The sequence below is a fragment of the Phyllobates terribilis genome, unplaced genomic scaffold, assembly GCF_046119375.1.
Source record: "Phyllobates terribilis strain yellow unplaced genomic scaffold, ASM4611937v1 Scaffold_9__5_contigs__length_417890890, whole genome shotgun sequence".
NCBI classification, from domain to species: Eukaryota; Metazoa; Chordata; class Amphibia; order Anura; family Dendrobatidae; genus Phyllobates; species Phyllobates terribilis.
This window is the reverse complement of record NW_027362769.1, coordinates 335,760,256-335,783,652: the sequence shown is the minus strand read 5'-3', so window position 1 is coordinate 335,783,652 and position 23,397 is coordinate 335,760,256. Positions and strand designations below refer to the sequence as shown.

Here is a 23,397-nt window from a genome sequence, read left to right as displayed (position 1 = left end):
CCATTCATCTGACCAGGGTAATGGGTGGTCTCAGCATAAGGAGCATGGCTTTTCAGGCCCCCATTTAGCTGCACAATTCTCTGCTGTAGGCTGCGTTCCCATGTAGAATATCTACCACTATTTACCGCTGCGAAAATCATCTCCAACAACCATTGCAAATGGGGATATTCACACTAACATCTGCAGCATAAATTGACCCGCTTTGAATCTTAAAACTGGTAGCTCTTGTCAATTTATGCAACAGATATCTTTCACACCATGTGAATGAGATAAGAAATGCCATGTGCCAAGCTGGCCACTACGTTACAGATAACTGAAAGTAGAAAGTTAAAAGCAGGACTCTATAAGCACTTCCAGGAACCAGGTCACCATACCCACACGAATGCAGCGTCCCCATCTCTAAGGAGCTCACTTGGATAAATTAATCATCGGTAGAATAGAAGGATGGCATCCAAACTTGAATGAAGTAAAAAAAAATAAAAAACTTTTTATTCTGCCAAATACAGTGCAACGTTTCAACAATACCAGTCTTGATAATGTCTGGTATTGTCGAAACGTTGCACTGTATTTGGCAGAATAAAAAGATTTTTTACTTCACTTCTATTCTATTGATAAACTGTGTTACAAATTTCTGAACGAGTCCTTAGGGTTCAGCTACAAGGTGTCTGTGCTGGCCCCCTAAAAAGGAACTGGATCCCATCAGAGCAAAACGTATCCCCCGCTAACGGCATTGGATCCCTTTCCTGGCACAAAGAACACATTGTTCCCATGGACTGATCATAGCAATGGGCAACAAACCCTGACACATGACTCCAGTGTGCACCCCTACATACATAGCAGAGGACCCCCTTCAAATGATCGCTGCAGGGATTTTGCCAAGAGACGTTGTAATATATAGTTTTACATTGAGACCAATGGAATCACACACAGGACGCAGACAGCGATATTTTTTTATTGCTTTCTTGAGGGTAGTTAGACACACTAATTTTCCTAAACAAATTTTGCTGCGGAAGTGTGCAAGATCAGCATTAATATGTGGATTTCAATGCAGATGTTCTGTAGTTTTCCCCCCATTGCATTGCAGAGTGAAATCTACATTACAAATTGACAAAGAGGATGTAAAAGCCGCACCGCTCAGATTGTTCTTTTCCTTGGCGCGCTGCTTAGAGGCAGATGTGATACTGCGACCCCCAGCATATATTAAACAGCAGATGACCACTTATTTTAAAGGGGATGAGAAGGACGATGCTCTCAGTAGTCAGACTGGGGTGATAATTATTAGCAATCCAATATCCAAAGTTTCAGTCAATAACTTAGACCTTCTTCTGTTACACAGATTACGTTTAGGAGAGGAGCCTAAAGACGCGCAACCCATGTATCGGAAAGAGGTCTAAGTTATTGACCAAAACGTTGGCTATTAGATTTCTAATAATTATCAGCTCAATCTAACCACAGAGCGCCTCGTTCTTTGGATCTACTATAAGAGGTAGAACTCTATTAGTGCACCACCGGTCATTAGATTCATACTGCTTGAACCAAGGGCAGCATGAATGAGACACCGGCTCCGAGATCGCAACCAGGTTTCGTTTTATTCTAAAACGCCTGGATTCATCAAGACCAGCCATTTTCTCGGAGATATTGATGAGGGAGCGCGTTGAAGCAAATGCTCACGATTCATTAATAAATCAGGCGAGGAGCGTAGTGGTGTTCGCATCGCTGCAAATCTTACCCCAGTTCCTGCTGGAGTAAGATTTCTGGTGAAGTGACCGCTACAAGTCATGAATTTTGATGAGCGGGGGGCCGCCAGGTCCCCATCCCACCCTACTTTTTCACAGCTGGGTGAAAATGGCAAAAGGACGCGCAAAGTCACAATTTTTTTTTTTTTTAGTAATCACGATTTGCGACAAAACTTTGACGAATCGCCCCCTTTGTTCGAAAAGCCGCTTGAGACATACGACCCTCAGCCTGATCCAGGTGATTAACAGGTCTCTCGTGTGTACATAGGGAGACCTGTTAATCATTTGAAGAGGGGTGGAGTCAAACTTTATTTTCTCAGCATTTTAGAGTAAAATATACCTACACTTATGCTGCTCGTAGTTCAGACAGCATGAATCTAATGACAGGTTCTCTTTAAAAGGGGTATTCCCATCTCAATATGTAGTAGGTGTAATAATAATAATAATATTATTAGCAAATACCTCCAATTAGAAATGTAGTACAGTTCTTCTGATTCGCTATATCACTTACCCCATGTGCAGGGCATTACAGTAGCTTAGATAGGCATGGTGACGACCACTCAGTCAGTTGTTAGTGGTCGTAACCATGGGACCCTGCACATGGGGTAAGCGATATAGCTAATCAGAAGAACTATACTACATTTCTAATTGGAGGTGTTTGCTAATTTTATTATTATTACACCTACTACATATTGGGATGGGATCTTGGAGCTGGGAATACCCCTTTAACGGTGCACACCACGCAGTATATAGCGAGAATACATTACTGGCAGGTATAGGGGCACATATTGGACTATGACAAATGTAACAGATGTTATTCTTTTTCCACAATAATATCAATAAAAACATATCACAAAGGTTAGAAAACTGCTTAATATTCGGCTTAGATGGCGCTCGTTTCGTGCATTATTTTCTTTTTCTTGCACGACATTCCCACTATGTCCAATACAAGCGCCAACCATTGCCAACCAGGTGTGTACACAACTGTGCACTAGGGGGATCCAGGCCAGTCATGAGGCCCGGGGCACTGGCATCTGCATGCTCCCTATAGCCGGGCAGGTGAGGCAGGAGCAGCACTGTGCTGCAGCCCCCCCAGCACTGAGCAGCCTCACGCCCGCCCGCTCAGCATCACCACATTATATGATGACGAGAACCATAAAACCACCGGACCCCAGATCTCAGTGCCTCCCCACACACACACACACACACACACACACACACACACACACACACACACACACACACACACACACAGCTCCATTCATAAATCTTACCGTGGCGATCACCGCATAGCTACCGGCCCGGCATTCCGCCCCAGCACCAGCCACGGACACTGGAACCTTCCGCCGTCTCCCGCTCAGCACACGTCCCAGAAGCCTTTGCGCCAGTGATGCGCTCTCTTCTCTACATCCCAACTAAAAAAACTTCCAATCTCATCGTTTACAATGCAATAATAACTCAGATCGCTCATGAAAATCGCCACCATCTCCGTTATTCGTACCAGGAACTGCTGCAGTAAAGCGATTTGCATCGAAAGGGACTATATTGTTTAGCGGAGGGATACTTTCGATAAGACCATAACTATAGATTGTCTTATGACGTCATCAGCCTGCGGCGGTAGCGTGGGAAGTACGTTCTGTGATCCCATTCGCTCCCGCAAGTCTTGTTACGGGATGCTGACAACAAAGCTTGGTTGCAGAGTAATAAAGTTCTTTTTGTGTTTTTTTTTTTTTAATAATCAGTGATAATCAATAATGAAGAATCATTAACCATTTCAGGACCAGACTTTTTTTTTAGTTTTTTTTATTTAATAACTCTTAAAATATTGTCTCATTCAGTAGCCAAATGACGTTTGCCTCTTTTTTCGGGGACGTACTAAACTGCATATTGGGATGATGGGCTACAATGATAGACTCGACCACTAGATGGCAGCACATTATTCAAATGCAGATCAGGAGATGACTTCTGGCCTTGATACTGGATTAGAAGAAGCTGCAGTTTTTAACTCTTGACCTGTAATATAGAAAGAAATCAGAGGGAATTCAATGGAAATACTAAAATGAATCAGAACGTCCACACGGCTGGATTAAAGTTTAATAATAGAACCAGGGAAAAAAGATTGTAACTATTTGGGATTATGTGTAGAATATCGGGGTTACACGCGCCTGGTGATATATCTCATCAACATCTCATAGGAATATAGGTATAATCATAGGCGGATTATAATGAGGGCAATCCGGGCTACCGCCCAGGGCCCCGAGCCAGCAGGGGGCCCGCGGCTCCGGGCGGGGTGTCTAATGCCGGATTGCCCTGATATGTGCGGGCCGCCGCGGCACATACCGGTAGCAGTGGCGGGAGGGGGGGCCCCGGACCGCTCCCCCAGCAGCGGCCGCCGCTACTTCTTCATCGGCCGGGCCAGCACTGCAGCAGTTAACTTCCCTGTGCTGGCCCGGCCGCGTCACTGCTAGGAGACACGGCCCTGTGCGTGGCCGTGTCTCCTAGCTGTGACGTCACGCAGTGCGCACCCAGCCTGCACTGCTGCAACGGAGAAGTCAGAGCAGGCAGGAGGAATGGAGCCGGGGGATGGTGAGTCCGTGTGTGTGTGTGTATGTGTGTGTGCAGGCAGATATCATTGTGTGATGTCTGTTTGTATGTATTTTTGTGTTTCAAATGTGTTTATGCATGTATGTATATGTCTGTATATGTTTGTGTGTGTGCGTGACTGCGGCCTCCTGCTGAGTATAGTTGGCGCCGTGCGGCCTCCTGCTGTCTCTGGGGGGGGCGCCGTGCGGCCTCCCACTATGTATAGATGGCGCCGTGCGGCCCCCTGCTGTGTATAGATGGCGCCGTGCGGCCCTCTGCTGTGTACAGATGGTGCCGTATGCCCCCCTGCTGTGTATAGATGCCGCCATGCGGCCTCCTGCTGTGTATAGATGGCGCCGTGCGGCCCCCTGCTGTGTATAGATGGCGCCATGCGGCCCCCTGCTGTCTATAAATGGCGCCGTGCGGCCCCCTGCTGTGTATAGATGGCACCGTGCGGCCCCCTGCTGTGTATAGATGGCGCCGTGTGGCCCCCTGCTGTGCATAGATGGCGCCGTGTGGCCCCCTGCTGTGTATAGATGGCGCCGTGCGGCCTCCTGCTGTGTATAGATGGCGCCGTGCGGCCTCCTGCTGTGTATAGATGGCGCCGTGCGGCCCCCTGCTATGTATAGATGGCGCCTTGTGGCCCCCTGCTGTGTATAGATGGCGCTGTGCAGCCCCCTGCTGTGCATAGATGGCGCCGTGCGGCCTCCTGTTGTCTATGGGGGGGGCGCCGTGCGGCCTCCCACTATGTATAGATGGCGCCGTGCGACCTCCCGCTGTGTATAGATGGCGCCGTGCGGCCCCCTGCTGTGTATAGATGGCGCCGTGCGGCCCTCTGTTGTGTATAGATGGAGCCGTGTGGCCCCCTGCTGTGCATAGATGGCGCTGTGCGGCCTCCTGCTGTGCATAGATGGTGCCGTGCGACCCCCTGCTGTGTATAGATAGCGCCGTGCGGCCCCCTGCTCTGTATAGATGGCGCCATGCGGCCCCCTGCTCTGTATAGATGGCGCCGTGCGGCCCCCTGCTCTGTATAGATGGCGCCGTGCGCCCCCCTGCTCTGTATAGATGGCACCGTGCGGCCCACTGATGTGTATAGATGGCGCCGTGCGGCCCTCTGCTGTGGATAGATGGAACCGTGCGGCCAACCACTATGTAGAGATGGCGCCGTGCGGCCTCCCGCAGTGTATAGATGGCGCCGTGCGGCCCCCTGCTGTGTATAGATGGCGCCGTGCGGCCCTCTGCTGTGTATAGATGGCGCCGTGCGGCCTCCCACTATGTATAGATGGCGCCTTGCGGCCTCCCGCTGTGTATAGATGGCGCCATGCGGCCCTCTGCTGTGTATAGATGGCGCCGTACGCCCCCCTCCTGCTGTGTATAGATGGCGCCGTGCGGCCCCCTGCTGTGTATAGATGGTGCCGTGCGGCCCCCTGCTGTGTATTGATGGCGCCGTGCGGCCCCCTGCTGTGTATAGATGGCGCCGTGCGGCCCCCTGCTGTGTATAGATGGCGCCGTGCGGCCCCCTGCTGTGTATAGATGGCGCCGTGCGGCCCCCTGCTGTGTATAGATGGCGCCGTGCGACCTCCTGCTGTGTATAGATGGCGCCGTGCGGCCCCCTGCTGTGTATAGATGGCGCCGTGCGGCCCCCTGCTGTGTATAGATGGCACCGTGCGGCCTCCTGCTGTGCATAGATGGTGCCGTGCGACCCCCTGCTGTGTATAGATGGCGCCATGCGGCCCCCTGCTCTGTATAGATGGCGCCATGCGGCCCCCTGCTCTGTATAGATGGCGCCGTGCGGCCCCCTGCTCTGTATAAATGGCGCCGTGCGGCCCCCTGATGTGTATAGATGGCGCCGTGCGGCCTCCTGCTGTCTCTGGGGGGGGGGCGCTGTGCGGCCTCCCACTTTGTATAGATGGCTACGTGCGGCCTTCCGCTGTGTATAGATGGCTACGTGCGGCCTTCCGCTGTGTATAGATGGCACCGTGCGGCCTCCCGCTGTGTATAGATGGCTACGTGTGCTCCATATTGAGTCATACAATTAATGTAAGGCTATGTGCCCACGATACAGAAATGTTCCGGATTTTTTTGGAGCGTTTCTGCATCTCCCTGGCAGAAAAAACGCATGCGAATTGTACATGCGGATTGTACATGCGGATTTTACATGCGGATTGTAAATGCGTTTTCCTGCCAGGGACATGCGGATGTGAAGCGTTCTTCACTTGCATTTCCGCATGCGGGTTGACAAGCTCTTTCCAAGCGATTTTAGCATCACTTGGAAAGTGCTTGACAACTTGGTTACACTATATAAATCCATGCAACCAGCATGGATTTATATAGTGTGACCGTAAAAGAATGGTAAAAAATAAAAAATATATACTTACCTTCTGATGGCCTGCCGACGTCAGCCGTCGCGTGACCCATCACATAACTTAATGACGTCACGGCAGGTCCTTTTCAGACCATCGCGAGCTGCCGGCAAGCCAGGACGCATCGGATAAAGACACCGGGGGCCATCAGAAGGTAAGTATGATATTTATTTTTTATTTTATTCTTTTTTTACAGGTTCTATGGTACCCGGGTCCGGAGAAGAGTCTCCTCTTCTCCACACCCGGGTACCATCCGCACATTGAAACGCATGGATTCCGCATCTACAGATGCAGGGATGCAGATTCCATGCGTTCTAATGCAAGTCAATGGCGGCGAAAACGCCGCGCTTCCGCAAAATAATTGGTAGTGCTGCGGATTTTTCCGCAATGATAATCCGCAGCGGAAATTTCCGCAGCATTTGGCGCCAAAATCGCTGATTGGTCGCGGCCGGCAACTGCGACCAATCAGCAAAGCGGTGTTGAAATTTGGTGACTATATCGCTGATTGGTCACGGCCGGCGGTTGCGACTAATCAGCAGAGCGGGGTTTAAATTTTGCGCCAATAATGTTGATTGGTCGCGGCCAGCGAACGTGACCTATCAGCGGAGCGGGGTTTAAATTTTGCGGCAATAATGGTGATTGGTCACGGCCGCGACCATTCAGCAGAGCGGTGTTTAAATTTGGCGGCAATAATGCTGATTAGTCGCGGCCGGCAATTTGGCGCCAACAATGCTGATTAGTCGTGGCCGGCAACCGCGACCAATCAGCAGAGCGGGGTTTAAATTTGGCGCCAAAATCGCTGATTGGTGGCGGCCGGCGGTCGCGACCAATCAGCAGAGCGGGGTTTAAATTTGGCGCCAATAATGCTGATTGATCGCAATCGCCGGCCGCGACCAAACAGCAGAGCGGTGTTTAAATTTGGCGCCAAAATTGCTGATTGGTGGCGGCTGGTAACCGCGACCAATCAGCAGAGCGGCGTTTAAATTTGGCGCCAATACTGCTGAATGGTCATGGCCGGCAACCGCGACCAATCAGCAGAGCGGGGTTTAAATTTGGCGCCAATACTGCTGATTGGTCGCGGCTGGCGTCCAATCATCACAGTAGTGTTTAAATGTGGCGGCAAGATCGGTGATTGGTCGCGGCCGCTATTTAAATGTGGCGCCCAAATCGGTGATTGGTCGCGGGCAGCGGCCGCGACCAATCAGCAGAGCGGTGTTTAACTTTAGCGCCAAGATCACTGATTGGTCGCGTGTGGAGACCGCGACCAATCAGCGAATCGTATTGGTGAGGAGCGGTGAGCGGAATCGTATTAGTGAGGACCGGGGAGCGGGCTGCCTGTACCGCTACTTCCGCTGCGAGAAGCCGGGACATGAGCGACTGCTCGCAGCAGAAGTATCCCGACCCGCAGTGCCGCTCCCCGGTCCTCCCTTGGCACCCTAGCCACTGATGTCCCCACAGTATCGGCATGGTGTTACAAAGGTCCGGACATTTGTGTTAAAAATCGCTGATTGGTCGCTGGCGCTGGCCGCGACCAATCACCGATTTGGGCACCAAATTTAAATATCGGCCGCGACCAATCACCGATCTTGGCTCCACATTTAAACACCATTGTGCTGATTGGTTGCCGACGCTGGGCGCGACCAATCACCAATTTTGGCGCCACATTTAAATAGCGTCCGCGACCAATCAGCACAGCGGTGTTTAAATGTGGAGCCAAGATCGGTGATTGGTCGCGGCCGATATTTAAATTTGGCGCCCAAATCGGTGATTGGTCGCGGGCAGCGCCAGCGACCAATCAGCGATTTTTAACACAAATGTCCGGACCTTTGTAACATCATACTGTGGGGACATCAGCGGCTAGGGTGTGAAGGGAGGACCGGGGAGCGGCGCTGCGGGTCTGGATACTTCTGCTGCGAGCACCCGCTCATGTCCCGGGTTCTCGCAGCGGAAGCATCCGCACAGGCAGCGCCGCTGACATCCATGCGGCTAGGGTGTGAAGGGAGGACCGGGGAGCGGCGCTGACATCCAAATGTGCCGCACAAATCGGTGATTGGTCGCCGTCTTGGCCCGCGACCAATCACTGATCTTGCCGCCAAAGTTAAACACTACTGTGCTGATTGGTCGCGGATGCTGCCCGCGACCAATCACCGATTTGGGCGCCAAATTTAAATATCGGCCGCGACCAATTACCGATCTTGGCTCCACATTTAAACACCGCTGTGCTGATTGGTCGCGGCCGATATTTAAATGTGGCGCCCAAATCGGTGATTGGTCGCGGGCAGCGTCCGTGACCAATCAGCACAGCGGTGTTTAACTTTTGCGCTAAGATCAGTGATTGGTCGGGTCCGAAGACCGTGACCAATCATCGAATCGTCTTGTGAGCACCGGGGAGCGGCGCTGCCTGTGCGGGTACTTCCGCTGCGAGAACCCGGGACATGAGCGGGCGCTCGCAGCAGAAGTATCCCGACCCGCAGCGCCGCTCCCCGGTCCTCTCTTCCGCATGGAGGTCAGCGACGCCGGCGGTCCTTCCGCTGCTACCGGCCGGGAGATGAGCGCCTCGCGCCGCTCATCTCCCGGCTGCATCTCCTTCCCGCAGATGGGTCCGGCGGTCGAGGTCCTTCTGCTGGTACCTCGCGGCGCCCATCTCCCGGCTTCATCGCCGCTGAGCTCCGTCCCGCAGATGAGCCGCTAACGGCCGCCATCTTTTTTCAGAAATCCCGCGGCGCTGATTGTCCGCTACCGGACCAATGAGCAACGCGGGATTTCCTGGACAGACAGACAGACAGACAGACAGAAAGACAGACAGACGGGATAAGACGATTATATAGATAGATAGATAGATAGATAGATATATATTTATCCCAAATAGTCATGCCCAATACCACATTTGATGAATTTCCCTTAATAATATGCATATAATTATTCACCTACATGGTAATTCAATGTAAAATATTATATTTACAGAGGCCAAATAATTTTGCAGCTTTGTTTGAAAAAATATCTTTAAAAACTTGTGGGCACTAGTGTTGAGCGAGTATGTTCTATTAACCCTTTCACCGAGTATGCTCGGGCCGAGCTCCGAGTATTTATAGCTGTTCCGTGATATGGTTGAATCGCTCCCTGTGCATGATTTGCAACTGTTGGGCAGCTTTATTACATGTGAGGAATGTGTAAGAAATAGACATTCCTCCCATGTAATAAAACTGTCAAACAGTTGCAAATCATGCACACGGGAGCGATTCAACCATATCACCGAGCAGCTGTAAATACTCTGATCTCAGCCCGAGCATACTCGGCGAAAGGGTTAATAGAACATACTTGCTCAACACTAGTGGGCACCTAAGCTCCATAATAAATGAATACTAGTGTTGAGCGAACAAGCTCGTCACTACTCGGTACTCGCCCGAGCATCACGCTACTCGGGATGTTCGGCGAGCACCGAGCATTTCCGGGTTACTCGGGCGGGAGCTCGGGTCTCCGCCCTGCATGTTTGGCGCTCTTTACAGAGCCAATGAACATGCAGGGATTGCCAGCCAGTCACTGTAATGCCACAGCCATGTTGGTTGTGGGCATTACATTGATTGGCTGGCCGCATAGCATCACCTCGAGTATTTAAAACTGGGCGCCGCCATCTTGGACACAGACGGCTGGGATCAAACAGTGTAGGGACAGCGCTGCTGATTTAGGGAGAGATATATACTGCGAAATAGTTAGTGTAGGGTCTGTAAAGGCTGCCAGATCAAACAAACAGTCCTTCTCGGGACCAATATCCACCCCAGGTATATCAGGCAGGCAGGCAGGCTGTATAGGAGACGCAGTGGTTATACCAGCAAACGCTGCATTAAAGTCCTGTGTGCTCCTGTTACTGAAATTGCAGGACTTAGCTCCAGGTCTCGGGGGCCAGGAAAAATCCTTTTTTTTCATCTAAATCCTCTTTATTTTTTCCTCCTTCACACTGTACAAATACCCGTCTTATTAACCTTTTGGTGTCCCCCCCCTTGCAAAAAAAAAAAAAGTGTGTCTGTGACAGTTCAGACACAAATATATCTGTTGAAAATAGTCTGGTGTAGGCCAGAGAAACAGAAGTGTGGTTTTGCAGTTCCACGGTTCAAACCTCTGCATTATCCACTTTTGGGCCATTTGTATCTAAAAAAAAAAACAGTTTGAGTGTGTCGCTCACTGTTCAGCCGCAAATATATATATTTAAAAAAGTCTGGTATACACCAGTAAATTATAACTGTGGTTTTGCTGTTCCAGGGTAAAAAATCTCTATTATCCTGCTTTTGACTTTTTTTGCCGTAAAAAAAAAACTGTAATAGTGTCTCCCTGAATGTTCAGACCCAAATATATCTGTTTAAAATAGTCTGGTGTAGGCCAGAGAAACAGAAGTGTGGTTTTGCAGTTCCACGGTTCAAACCTCTGTATTATCCACTTTTGGCCCATTTGTACCTAAAAAAAAACAGTTTGAGTGTGTCGCTCACTGTTCAGCCGCAAATATATATGTTTAAAAAAGTCTGGTATACACCAGTAAATTATAACTGTGGTTTTGCTGTTCCACGGCAAAAAATCACTGTATTATCCTGCTTTTGGCATTTTTAGCCGTAAAGAAAAACAGTAATAGTGTCTCCTGATTGTGCAGACACAAATATATCTGTTGAAAATAGTCTGGTGTAGGCCCGAGAAATAGAACTGTGGTTTTGCAGTTCCACGGGTCAAATCTCTGTATTATCCTGCTTTTGCCATGTTTTGCCATAAAGAAAAACAGTAATAGTGTCTCCTGATTGTTCAGACACAAATATCTCTGTTGAAAATAGTCTGGTGTAGGCCCGAGAAATAGAACTGTGGTTTTGCAGTTCCATGGGTCAAATCTCTGTATTATCCTACTTTTGCCATTTTTTGCCGTAAAGAAAAACAGTAATAGTGTCTCCTGATTGTGCAGACACAAATATATCTGTTGAAAATAGTCTGGTGTAGGCCCGAGAAATAGAACTGTGGTTTTGCAGTTCCACGGGTCAAATCTCTGTATTATCCTGCTTTTGCCATGTTTTGCCATAAAGAAAAACAGTAATAGTGTCTCCTGATTGTTCAGACACAAATATATCTGTTGAAAATAGTCTGGTGTAGGCCCGAGAAATAGAACTGTGGTTTTGCAGTTCCACGGGTCAAATCTCTGTATTATCCTGCTTTTGCCATTTTTTGCCGTAAAGAAAAACAGTAATAGTGTCTCCTGATTGTTCAGACACCAAGATATCTGTTTAAAAGAGTCTGGTATACACCAGTAAATTATAACTGTGGTTTTGCCGTTCCACGGTAAAAAAATCTCTATTATCCAGCTTTTGGTATTTTTTCCGTAAAGAAAAACAGTAATAGTGTCTCCTGATTGTTCAGACAAAAATATATCTGTTGAAAATAGTCTGGTGAAGGCCAGAGAAATAGAAGTGTGGTTTTGCAGTTCCACGGTTCAAACCTCTGTATTATCCACTTTTGGGCCATTTTTACCTAAAAAAAAAACAGTTTTAGTGTGTCGCTCTTTGTTCAGCCACAAATATGTCTATTTAAAATTTTATGGTACACCCCAGTAAACAATAACTGTGGTTTTGCCATTCCACGGTAATAAATCTCTATTATTCAGCTTTTGGTATTTTTTCCATAAAGAAAAATGGTAATAGTTTCTCCCTGATTGTTCAGATTGTTTAAAAGAGTCGGGTGTAGGCCAGAGAAATAGAACTGTGGTTTTCCTCTTCCACGGTTCTAATCTACTTTTTATTACCCTTTTTCCATTGATAGTGTGAGTGAAAGCTATTTTACTTCCTTTACAATGGGCAAGGCGCGTGGCAAGGGACGTGGAACTAGACGTTCTGGTGATGGTGCGTGCAGAGGACAGGGCAGTGGCCAAGGTGAAAATGTGCCACAACCAAGAACCACATCTTCTCGCTCCCACTTCTTGACCGAATTACTAGGGAAGCACAGAACAACACCAGTATTGCGAACTGATCAGTGTGAACAGGTTATTAATTGGATAGCAGATAATACTTCCAGTTACCTGGGCACCACCACTTCCGGTCTGTCTTCCACACGGTCAAATCTTAGTAGCCGTGAGTCTCGACCGCATAATCCTCCTCACCCTGATGCTTCTTCCTCCAACCAAGCCGAGTGTCGTCAGACAGCAACTGATCCCACACTTGGACACTCTGAAGAGCTGTTCACTGGTCCATTTCCAGATTTGTGCCCCTCGCCTGCTCCGCTTGAAGTGGTGGAAGAGGAGATCCCATGTAGCGATGCCCAAATATTTTAACAGCCACGGCCACAGGAAGTCGACGCTGGCAATTTGTCACAAGAGGTGGACGATGACAAGACACAATTGCCAGGAAGTGAGGAGGAGGATCGTGGTGCGCAAGTGGAAGAGGAGGTGGTGGATGATCTAGTAAATGACCAAACGTGGCAGGAGGACATGCAGAGCGAGGCCAGCAGCACACAGGGTGAGGGAGGCAGAGTACCCCAACAGGCAGGAAGAAGCAGTGTGGTGGCCGCACACAGAAGGCAGGCAACAGTTCCCCGTAACACCAACATGAGGGACGTTGCCAGTACAACCTGTAGGTCTTCCAGAGTCTGGAATTTTTTTAAAGACTCTGTTGATAACCCCAAAAAGGCCATTTGTACCACCTGCCATGCCAGCATCAGCAGGGGTGACAAAACTACCAGACTGACCACCACCAGCATGATCAGGCACATGGCAGCAAAGCACCCGACTTTGTGGGGCGAACCCCAGGGTCCACGACCAGTGTCAGCGGGTGAAACCACTGCTTCTTCCGCTGTTGTGCGTGCAATAGAACCCCCTGTTGTGGGTGCAAGGCAATCCCCTGTCCATACTGCATGCAAAGATGCGCCCTCCTCTCAGTCTTCACTTGTTATGGCAGTTTCTCAAGAAACAGCATCAACATCCACGTCCATGTCCCACCGCTGCGTTCAATTGTCCATATCTCAGACCTATGAATGAAAGCGGAAATTCGCAGCTAACGCCCCACAGGCCACAGTCCTAAATTCGCACATTTCACAACTGCTTGCGTTGGAAATGCTGCCTTTTAGGCTGGTGGAGATGGAATCCTTCCACAACCTTATGGCGGTGGCCGTCCCTCGGTACTCGGTCCCCAGCCGACACTATTTTGCCCGGTGTGCCATCCCCGCACTACACAAGCACGTGTCCCAAAACATCTGCCGTGCCCTCAACAACAGTTACTGGGAGAGTCGACCTGACAACGGACACGTGGACTAGTGCTTGTGGCCAGGGACGGTACATCTCCCTGACGGCACACTGGGTAAACATAGTGGAAGCCGGGACCCAGTCGGACCTTGGGACAGAACACATCCTCCCCACACCGAGGATTGCGGGCCCTATGTCAGTCAGAGTTGCCCCCACAGTGTACAGCTCCTGCGCATCATCCTCCTCCTCCTCCTCATGTTCAGCCTCCATCTCAGATATCACATCAGTTACAAGCTGGAAGCCCTGCAGTACTGCCTCCGCCAAGTGGCAACAGGCTGTGCTGAAACTCATAAGCTTAGGTGAGAAACCTCACACTGCTTGTGAGTTGTGGACAGCTGTGAAAGAGCAGGCAGATCTGTGGCTGAGACCGCTGAACCTACATCCAGGCATGGTCGTGTGTGACAATGGCCGTAACCTGGTGGTGGCTCTGAGGCGAGGCAAGATCACACACGTACCATGCCTGGCTCATGTGCTTAACCTCGTGGTTCAGCGGTTTCTTCAATCGTACCCCGAGTTGCCAGATCTGCTCGTCAAAGTACGCCACCTGTCAGCTCATTTTCGCAAGTCGGCTACAGCTTCTGCCGCCCTTGCTGTGTTGCAGCAGCGTCTGCAGCTTCCGTCACACCGACTGGTGTGTGATGTCCCCACACGTTGGAACTCTACCCTCCACATGTTGCAAAGGATTTGTGAGCAGAAGAGAGCAGTTGTGGAGTACCAGCTGCAACAAGGCCGTCGATATTCAGGTCAGACTCCACACATAAGGCCTCAGGAGTGGACCTGGATGTCTGACATATGTACCATCTTGGCAAACTTTGAGGAGGCCACCAAGATGGTGAGTGGCGATAACGCCATCATTAGCGTCAGCATTCCACTTTTCTGTCTTTTGCAACGCTCTCTGCAGAGAATTAAAGAGGAGGCATTGCAGCCAGAGTGTGATGAGATGGATCAAGAAGCCATACCTGTCGATTACACACAGCCCAGCCTCATCTCTTCCCAACGTGCATTGGGGGACAATGAGGGAGAGGAGGAGGAGGAGGAAGAACAGGAGATTGTATCATGCGCTGTAGACGGTAGTACCTGTACAACTGTCATACCGTCGGTTCAGCGTGGGTGGCCTGAGGACAGGGGGGAGGAGGAGGAGGAGGAGGAGAGCATGGTCAGTCGTCATCTTGGTGAGGACACGGAAGTCTTGCCCGTTACCAGTCTGGCACGCATGGCTGACTTTATGTTATGCTGCCTTAACCGTGACCCTCGCGTTGTCAAAATGTTGGGTGACAGTCATTACTGGTTGGTGACACTTTTAGACCCCCGCAACAAGGAGAACTTTCACTCTCTTATTCCTGAGGTGGAGAGGTCTACAAAAATGGGGCAGTACCAGAAGGCCCTTGCTGCAGAACTGTTAAAAAAATTCACATCTGAACACGCTAGCGGCAGAGGTCACAGTTCGTTGCCCAACCAAGGCGTACATGCGAGAGAGACGCAACTCCAATCCAGCAGAGGCAGGGGAACACTGTCAACGTTCTGGGACAGTATTCTCAGACCCTCCCTTTGGACAGACCCTGAGGCACGGGATACTCTCACAAGGAGTGGAAAGTTTCAAAAGATGGTGAGGGAGTACCTTGCCGACCATACCAGCGTCCTCTGTGCCTTTTAATTATTGGGTATCCCAGCTGGACACTTGGAATGAACTCGCTCTGTACGCCTTGGAGGTCCTGGCCTGCCCTGCCACTAGTGTGTTATCGGAGCGTGTTCTTAGTGCCGCTGGGGGAATTATAACTGATAAGCGCACCCGCCTGTCAACTGACAATGCTGACAAGCTGACCCTTATCAAAATGAACAAGGGCTGGATTGGGCCAGACTTCTCATCACCACCAAATGACAGCAGAGTAACATAAAGTCAAATCCACTGTGTTATTTCGGGAGGTGTATTCACATGCACCGCTTCACACCCACACATGGGTATACGCTTCCTCATTTCGGCTGTTTTATGTTCTTCTCCTTATCCTCAGCCTCCACCACCACTATACCACCAGGGTGACCGTGGTCCATGTTGCCATTATTGAAAGTTCCTCCGTCCTTATTTTTATCAGCTTTTACGTGGAAGGCATAAGCAAAGACTGTGGGAGACCCACTCCCCAATAATGGGAATAATATTTTTAAGATGCTGTACTGTATGGCTCTTGTAAGGGGCATTAAAACGGTCTTGTTAAGCTACTGTGACCTCCACCACTTTTCCAAGGGGAATTAAAACCGTCTTGTTAAGCTACTGGGACCTCCACGTCTCTTCCGAGGGGCATTAAAACCATCTTGTTAAGCGACTGTGACCTCCACCACTTTTCCAAGGGGCATTAAAACCGTCTTGTTAAGCTACTGTGACCTCCACCACTTTTCCAAGGGGCATTAAAACCGTCTTGTTAAGCTACTGTGACCTCCACCACTTTTCCAAGGGGCATTAAAACCATCTTGTTAAGCTACTGGGACCTCCACATCTCTTCCGAGGGGCATTAAAACCGTCTTGTTAAGCTACTGGGACCTCCACCACTTTTCCAAGGGGCATTAAAACCGTCTTGTTAAGCTACTGTGACCTCCACCACTTTTCCAAGGGGCATTAAAACCATCTTGTTAAGCTACTGTGACCTCCACCACTTTTGAAAGGGTCATTAAAACCGTCTTGTTAAGCTACTGTGACCTCCACCACTTTTCCAAGGGGCATTAAAACCGTCTTGTTAAGCTACTGCGACCTCCACGTCTCTTCCGAGAGGCATTAAAACCATCTTGTTAAGCTATTGGGACCTCCACGTCTCTTCCGAGGGGCATTAAAACCGTCTTGTTAAGCTACTGGGACCTCCACCACTTTTCCAAGGGGCATTAAAACCGTCTTGTTAAGCTACTGTGACCTCCTCCACTTTTCCAAGGGGCATTAAAACCGTCTTGTTAAACCACTCTGAACTCCACAGCTCTTCCAAGGGGCATTGAAATGTTGTTTTTAATTTAATCTAACCTCCACGACTCTTCGAACGGGCATTGCATTTCCTCCTATTTTTTGGCAGCTTTTGCTTCGAAGGCATAGGCAAAGACTATGGGAGACCCACTCCCCAATAATGGGAATAATGTTTTTAAGATGCTGTACTGCATGGCTCTTGTAAGGGGCATTGCAAGTTCCTCCGTCCTAATTTTTGGCAGCTTTTGCTTGGAAGGCATAAGCAAAGACTGTGGGAGACCCACTCCCCAATAATGGGAATAATGTTTTTAAGATGCTGTACTGTATGGCTCTTGTAAGGGGCATTAAAACCATCTTGTTAAGCTACTGTGACCTCCACGTCTCTTCCAAGGGGCATTAAAACCATCTTGTTAAGCTACTTTGACCTCCACGTCTCTTCCAAGGGGCATTGATATTGTCTTTTTATTCCACTGCGACCTCCACCACTCTTCCAAGGGGCATTGATATTGTCTTTTTATTCCACTGGGACCTCCACCACTCTTCCAAGGGGCATTAAAACTGTCTTGTTAAGCTACTGTGACCTCCACATCTTTTCCAGGGGGCATTGATATTGTCTTTTTATTCCACTGGGACCTCCACCACTCTTCCAAGGGGCATTTATATTGTATTTTTATTCCACTGCGACCTCCACCACTCTTTCAAGGGGCATTAAAACCGTCTTGTTAAGCTTCTGTGACCTCCACGTCTCTTCCAGGGGGCATTGAAATTGTCATTTTATTCCACTGCAACCTCCACTACTCTTCCAAGGGGCATTAAAACCGTCTTGTTAAACCACTCTGAACTCCACAGCTCTTCCAAGGGGTATTGATAGTGTTTTTTTATTCCACTGCGACCTCCACCACTCTTCCAAGGGGCATTAAAACCGTCTTGTTAAGCTACTGTGACCTCCACGTCTCTTTCAAGGGCCATTGATATTGTCTTTTTATTCCACTGCAACCTCCACCACTCTTCTAAGGGGCATTAAAACCGTCTTGTTAAGCTACTTGTAACGGGTCTGGGAGGTGGAACCTCTGTGCAACTATACAAGGGGGCAGTCCATGTAAGGAAGCGGGTGGCTCCCAGGGAAGACGGGCAGGTAGTCACGGCAAGTGACAGGGACAGTCTCTGGGTAAAAGGACGGGTACTCACGGCAAGTGACGGCGGAGCCTCCAGGTGGGCTAGCAGGCAGGTAGCAGATGAGCGTTCCCAGGTGAGCAGGCGAGAGTCTCTGGACAGGCAGGTGGTCACGGCAAGTGACGGCGGAGCCTCCAGGTAGGCTAGCAGGCAGGTAGCAGATGAGCGCTCCCAGGTGAGCGAGCAGGCTGGTCCATAGACAGACTGACAGGTGTAGGAAAGCAGACCGTCGGACCGCAGGCTTGCAAGCAGGTAAACGGATATCAGGCAGGTATCAAGCAGGAATCAGGCAGGTAACTGGCAGGTAACAGGCAGGAATCCGGCAGGTGACTGGCAGGTAACAAGCAGGAATCTGGCAGGTGACTGGCAGGTAACAAGCAGGAATCTGGCAGGTGACTGGCAGGTAACAAGCAGGAATCTGGCAGGTGACTGGCTGGTAACTGGTAACGGGACCTGAGGGCTGAAGCAAAGTGAAGGCTTTGCAACAACATTGCTCGGGCACCTCTATTTTGGAGGAGGTGCCTTAAATATGGGAGGTCCTTCGGCAATAAGCCGGGGACTCCTTAGGACGGCGCGCGCGGTCCCTTTAAGAGAGGGGGAGCGCGCGCGCGCCCTAAGCACACTGCCGGGGAAGGAGCGCGTGCCGGAAGCAGCGGGGAGAGAAGCGCTGGAGGACGCCGCGCCAGGAGCGGGGAGGTGAGAGGGACGGCGTCTCTCCCTAGTACGGGGCAGAGACGCCGATGCTACAGTACCCCCCCCTTTAGGCCCCCTCTTTTTTTGGCCAGAAAGAAATTTTTCAAGGAGAAGCGGGGCGTTGATGTTCTCCCTGGGTTCCCAAGTTCTCTCCTCAGGACCAAACCCCTTCCAATCTACCAGAAAAAAGGTCTTTCCTCTTACCCTCTTGGAGGCCAGAATACTCAAAGACGTCATCAGCGGAAACCGGAGCAGGAGGGGCACCTGGATTATTGGAAAAAGAGTTAAAGACAACGGGTTTGAGGAGAGATACGTGGAAGGAGTTGGGAATACGTAGGGTGGCCGGGAGTTTTAATTTGTAGGCCACAGGGTTAATTTGCCTGAGGACTTCGAAGGGACCGATGAATCGAGGGCCCAACTTGAAGGAGGGTACTTTGAGCCGCACATGTTTGGACAAGAGCCAAACCTTGTCTCCCGGACGGAATTGAGGCGGATCCAGATGTCTCTTATCAGCATATCTCTTCATCCGCTCAGAGGACAGAAGAAGAGCGGACCTGGTACTCTCCCAAATAGTAGAAAATTCGCTGACAAGAGACTCCGCAGCAGGGTTGTCCACAGAAACGGAGACAGGGAGCGGAATCCGGAGGTGCTGGCCATAGACAATAAAGAACGGGGACTTGGAAGAGGATTCGCTCTCGTGGTTATTATAAGAGAACTCGGCCCAAGGAAGGAGGTCCACCCAATCAGAATGGTGGGCATTAACAAAGTGCCGGAGATAGCTGGTAAGGATCTGATTGATCCGCTCCACTTGACCATTGGACTGAGGGTGGTAAGCGGAGGAGAAGTCCAGGGTGACGTCCAGCAGTTTACATGTGGCTCTCCAGAAGCGTGAGGTAAACTGAACCCCTCGATCCGACACGATGTGGAGGGGTAGGCCATGGAGACGGAAGATATGGCGAATAAAGTCCTTAGCCAGCTCAGGTGCAGACGGAAGACCAGGCAGGGGAATGAAGTGGGCCATTTTAGAGAAGCGGTCCGCGACCACCCAAATGACAGTACACCCGGCAGAGACAGGAAGATCGGTAATGAAGTCCATAGCGATGTGTTGCCACGGGGCAACAGGTATGGGAAGCGGCAGGAGATGACCAGCTGGTAAGTGTCTGGGAATTTTGTTGCGGCCACAAGATGAACAGGCAGAGACGAAGTCTACCACATCCTTACGCAGGGTAGACCACCAGTAATGCCGGGAAATGAGTAGGAAGGTCTTCTTTTGGCCGGCATGGCCAGCTAGTTTAGAAGAATGACCCCAGCGAAGAACCCTCTCACGGCCTGAAGGCTTCACGAACGTCTTGCAGGGTGGAAGACGAGTCAAATCCAAGGGGGCCACATTCATCACCTTGGAGGGGTCGATAATGTGCATAGGCTCCTCCTCTTGGTCGGAGGACAGGAAGGATCGGGACAAGGCATCAGCTTTGACATTTTTGTCCGCCGGGCGGAAATGAAGGATGAAATCGAAGCGGGCAAAGAACAAAGACCACCGGGCTTGACGTGGATTAAGTCTCTGGGCATTTTGGAGATATGCCAGGTTCTTGTGATCCGTATAGATGATCACCGGGTATAGAGCCCCTTCAAGCAGGTAACGCCACTCCTCCAGCGCCAATTTAACGGCAAGCAGTTCTCGGTCTCCTATAGAGTAATTGCGCTCAGAGGAGGAGAAGATTTTAGAGAAAAAGCCGCAGGTTACCATTCTCCCGGAGGAAGACTTCTGGGTGAGCACCACTCCGGCTCCAGAGGAGGAGGCATCAACCTCCAGGTAGAACTGTTTGTTGCAGTCCGGACGGTGCAGCTCAGGGGCAGAGGAGAAGGCTTGTTTCAGGGAAAGGAAGGCCTCCTCAGCTTCGGATGACCATACCTTGGGATTTGCTCCCTTACGGGTGAGCGCAGATATGGGCGCAGTCCGTGACGAAAAGTGAGGAATGAAGAGACGATAGTAATTAGCGAAGCCCAGGAATCACTGTATCGCCTTCAAGCCCTCCGGACGGGGCCACTTTAGGACAGCAGAGAGCTTCTCGGGATCCATTCGCAAGCCTGTCTGGGAGATAACATAGCCCAAGAAAGGAAGAGAGGTCTGCTCAAAAAGGCACTTCTCGTATTTAGCATAGAGGTGGTTCTGCCTGAGCCTAAGCAGGACCTGACGAACATCCCTCCGGTGTGTGGGAAGATCTGGAGAGAAGACCAAGATGTCGTCCAGGTATACCACCACGCAGGAGTAAAGAAGGTCACGGAAGATGTCGTTGACCAGTTCTTGGAAGACGGCGGGAGCATTGCAGAGACCGAAGGGCATCACACGGTACTCATAGTGTCCGTCCCGGGTATTGAATGCTGTTTTCCACTCGTCTCCCTGACGGATACGGACCAGGTTATAAGCTCCACGTAGATCCAGCTTGGAGAAGATCCTGGCGCCTTTAAGACGATCAAATAACTCAGAGATGAGCGGAAGGGGGGTCCCAGAAGACGGACACCAGAGCCTCATTTTCCTAGGCAAGCTCAGAAGCGAGGGTGCGGAACCGTATGGCATATTGGCCCACGGTGAGACTCCCTTGGCGGAGACGTAGCAGTGAGGAGGCAGAAGAGGTTTTCCGTCCAGGTTCATCAAAGACTCTCCGGAAAGCAGCGAGGAAAGACGGCAGGTCGGACACCAGGGGAACCCCTCTCTCCCACAGGGGATTTAGCCATGCCAGTGCCTCCCCAGTAAGATGGGACATGATGAAGGCCACCTTGGCTCGGTCGGAGATGAACTGGTATGCCAATAGCTCAAAGTGCAGGGTGCACTGGTTTATGAAACCCCGAGCTAAAGTAGGTTCGCCGGCAAAGCGTGGAGGTGCCAGAAGCCGAGGTCCATAGTCGGGTACCATGAAGGGACTGGATTGCGGTACCGCAGGAATGGGCACGGCTGGACCAGAGGTAGACATAGACAAGTCACACAATGCGCCTAGACGAGAGTTAACGGACCGTAGATAGGACAGTACCACCTCCTGCTGAGTTTTCTGACGTAAAACTTCCTGGTGCAGATCGGAGATCTGGGGGCCACCGGGTTCCATGGCCCGAGGAAACTGTAACGGGTCTGGGAGGTGGAACCTCTGTGCAACTATACAAGGGGGCAGTCCATGTAAGGAAGCGGGTGGCTCCCAGGGAAGACGGGCAGGTAGTCACGGCAAGTGACAGGGACAGTCTCTGGGTAAAAGGACGGGTACTCACGGCAAGTGACGGCGGAGCCTCCAGGTAGGCTAGCAGGCAGGTAGCAGATGAGCGCTCCCAGGTGAGCAGGCGAGAGTCTCTGGACAGGCAGGTGGTCACGGCAAGTGACGGCGGAGCCTCCAGGTAGGCTAGCAGGCAGGTAGCAGATGAGCGCTCCCAGGTGAGCGAGCAGGCTGGTCCATAGACAGACTGACAGGTGTAGGAAAGCAGACCGTCGGACCGCAGGCTTGCAAGCAGGTAAACAGATATCAGGCAGGTATCAAGCAGGAATCAGGCAGGTAACTGGCAGGTAACAGGCAGGAATCTGGCAGGTGACTGGCAGGTAACAAGCAGGAATCTGGCAGGTGACTGGCAGGTAACAAGCAGGAATCTGGCAGGTGACTGGCAGGTAACAAGCAGGAATCTGGCAGGTGACTGGCTGGTAACTGGTAACGGGACCTGAGGGCTGAAGCAGAGTGAAGGCTTTGCAACAACATTGCTCGGGCACCTCCATTTTGGAGGAGGTGCCTTAAATATGGGAGGTCCTCCGGCAATAGGCCGGGGACTCCTTAGGACGGCGCGCGCGGTCCCTTTAAGAGAGGGGGAGCGCGCGCGCGCGCGCCCTAAGCACACTGCCGGGGAAGGAGCGCGTGCCGGAAGCAGCGGGGAGAGAAGCGCTGGAGGACGCCGCGCCAGGAGCGGGGAGGTGAAAGGGACGGCGTCTCTGCCTAGTACGGGGCAGAGACGCCGATGCTACACTACTGTTACCTCCACGTCTCTTCCAAGGGGCATTGATAATTGATATTGTCTTTTTATTCCACTGCGACCTCCACCACTCTTCCAAGGGGCATTAAAACCGTCTTGTTAAGCTACTGTGACCTCCACGTCTCTTCCAAGGGGCATTAAAACCGTCTTGTTAAGCTACTGTGACCTCCACGACTCTTTCAAGGGGTATTGATATTGTCTTTTTATTCCACTGCGAACTCCACCACTCTTCCAAGGGGCATTAAAACCGTCTTGTTAAGCTACTGTGACCTCCACGTCTCTTTCAAGGGCCATTGATATTGTCTTTTTATTCCACTGCAACCTCCACCACTCTTCTAAGGGGCATTAAAACCGTCTTGTTAAGCTACTTGTAACGGGTCTGGGAGGTGGAACCTCTGTGCAACTATACAAGGGGGCAGTCCATGTAAGGAAGCGGGTGGCTCCCAGGGAAGACGGGCAGGTAGTCACGGCAAGTGACAGGGACAGTCTCTGGGTAAAAGGACGGGTACTCACGGCAAGTGACGGCGGAGCCTCCAGGTAGGCTAGCAGGCAGGTAGCAGATGAGCGCTCCCAGGTGAGCGAGCAGGCTGGTCCATAGACAGACTGACAGGTGTAGGAAAGCAGACCGTCGGACCGCAGGCTTGC

The 23,397-nt window shown here is 50.8% G+C and overlaps 1 protein-coding gene across 3 annotated transcripts in view; it reads right to left on the bottom strand.

The window, feature by feature from the left end:
* TRRAP (transformation/transcription domain associated protein) overlaps positions 1 to 3,141 on the bottom strand; it is a 141,165-nt gene extending 138,024 nt beyond the window's left edge. For all 3 annotated transcript variants that reach the window (XM_073648014.1, XM_073648015.1, XM_073648016.1), the window contains exon 1: positions 3,011 to 3,141. The gene's annotated coding sequence lies outside the window, so the exon portion shown is untranslated. The remainder of the gene's footprint in view (positions 1 to 3,010) is intronic.
* Positions 3,142 to 23,397: the final 20,256 nt, after the last annotated feature.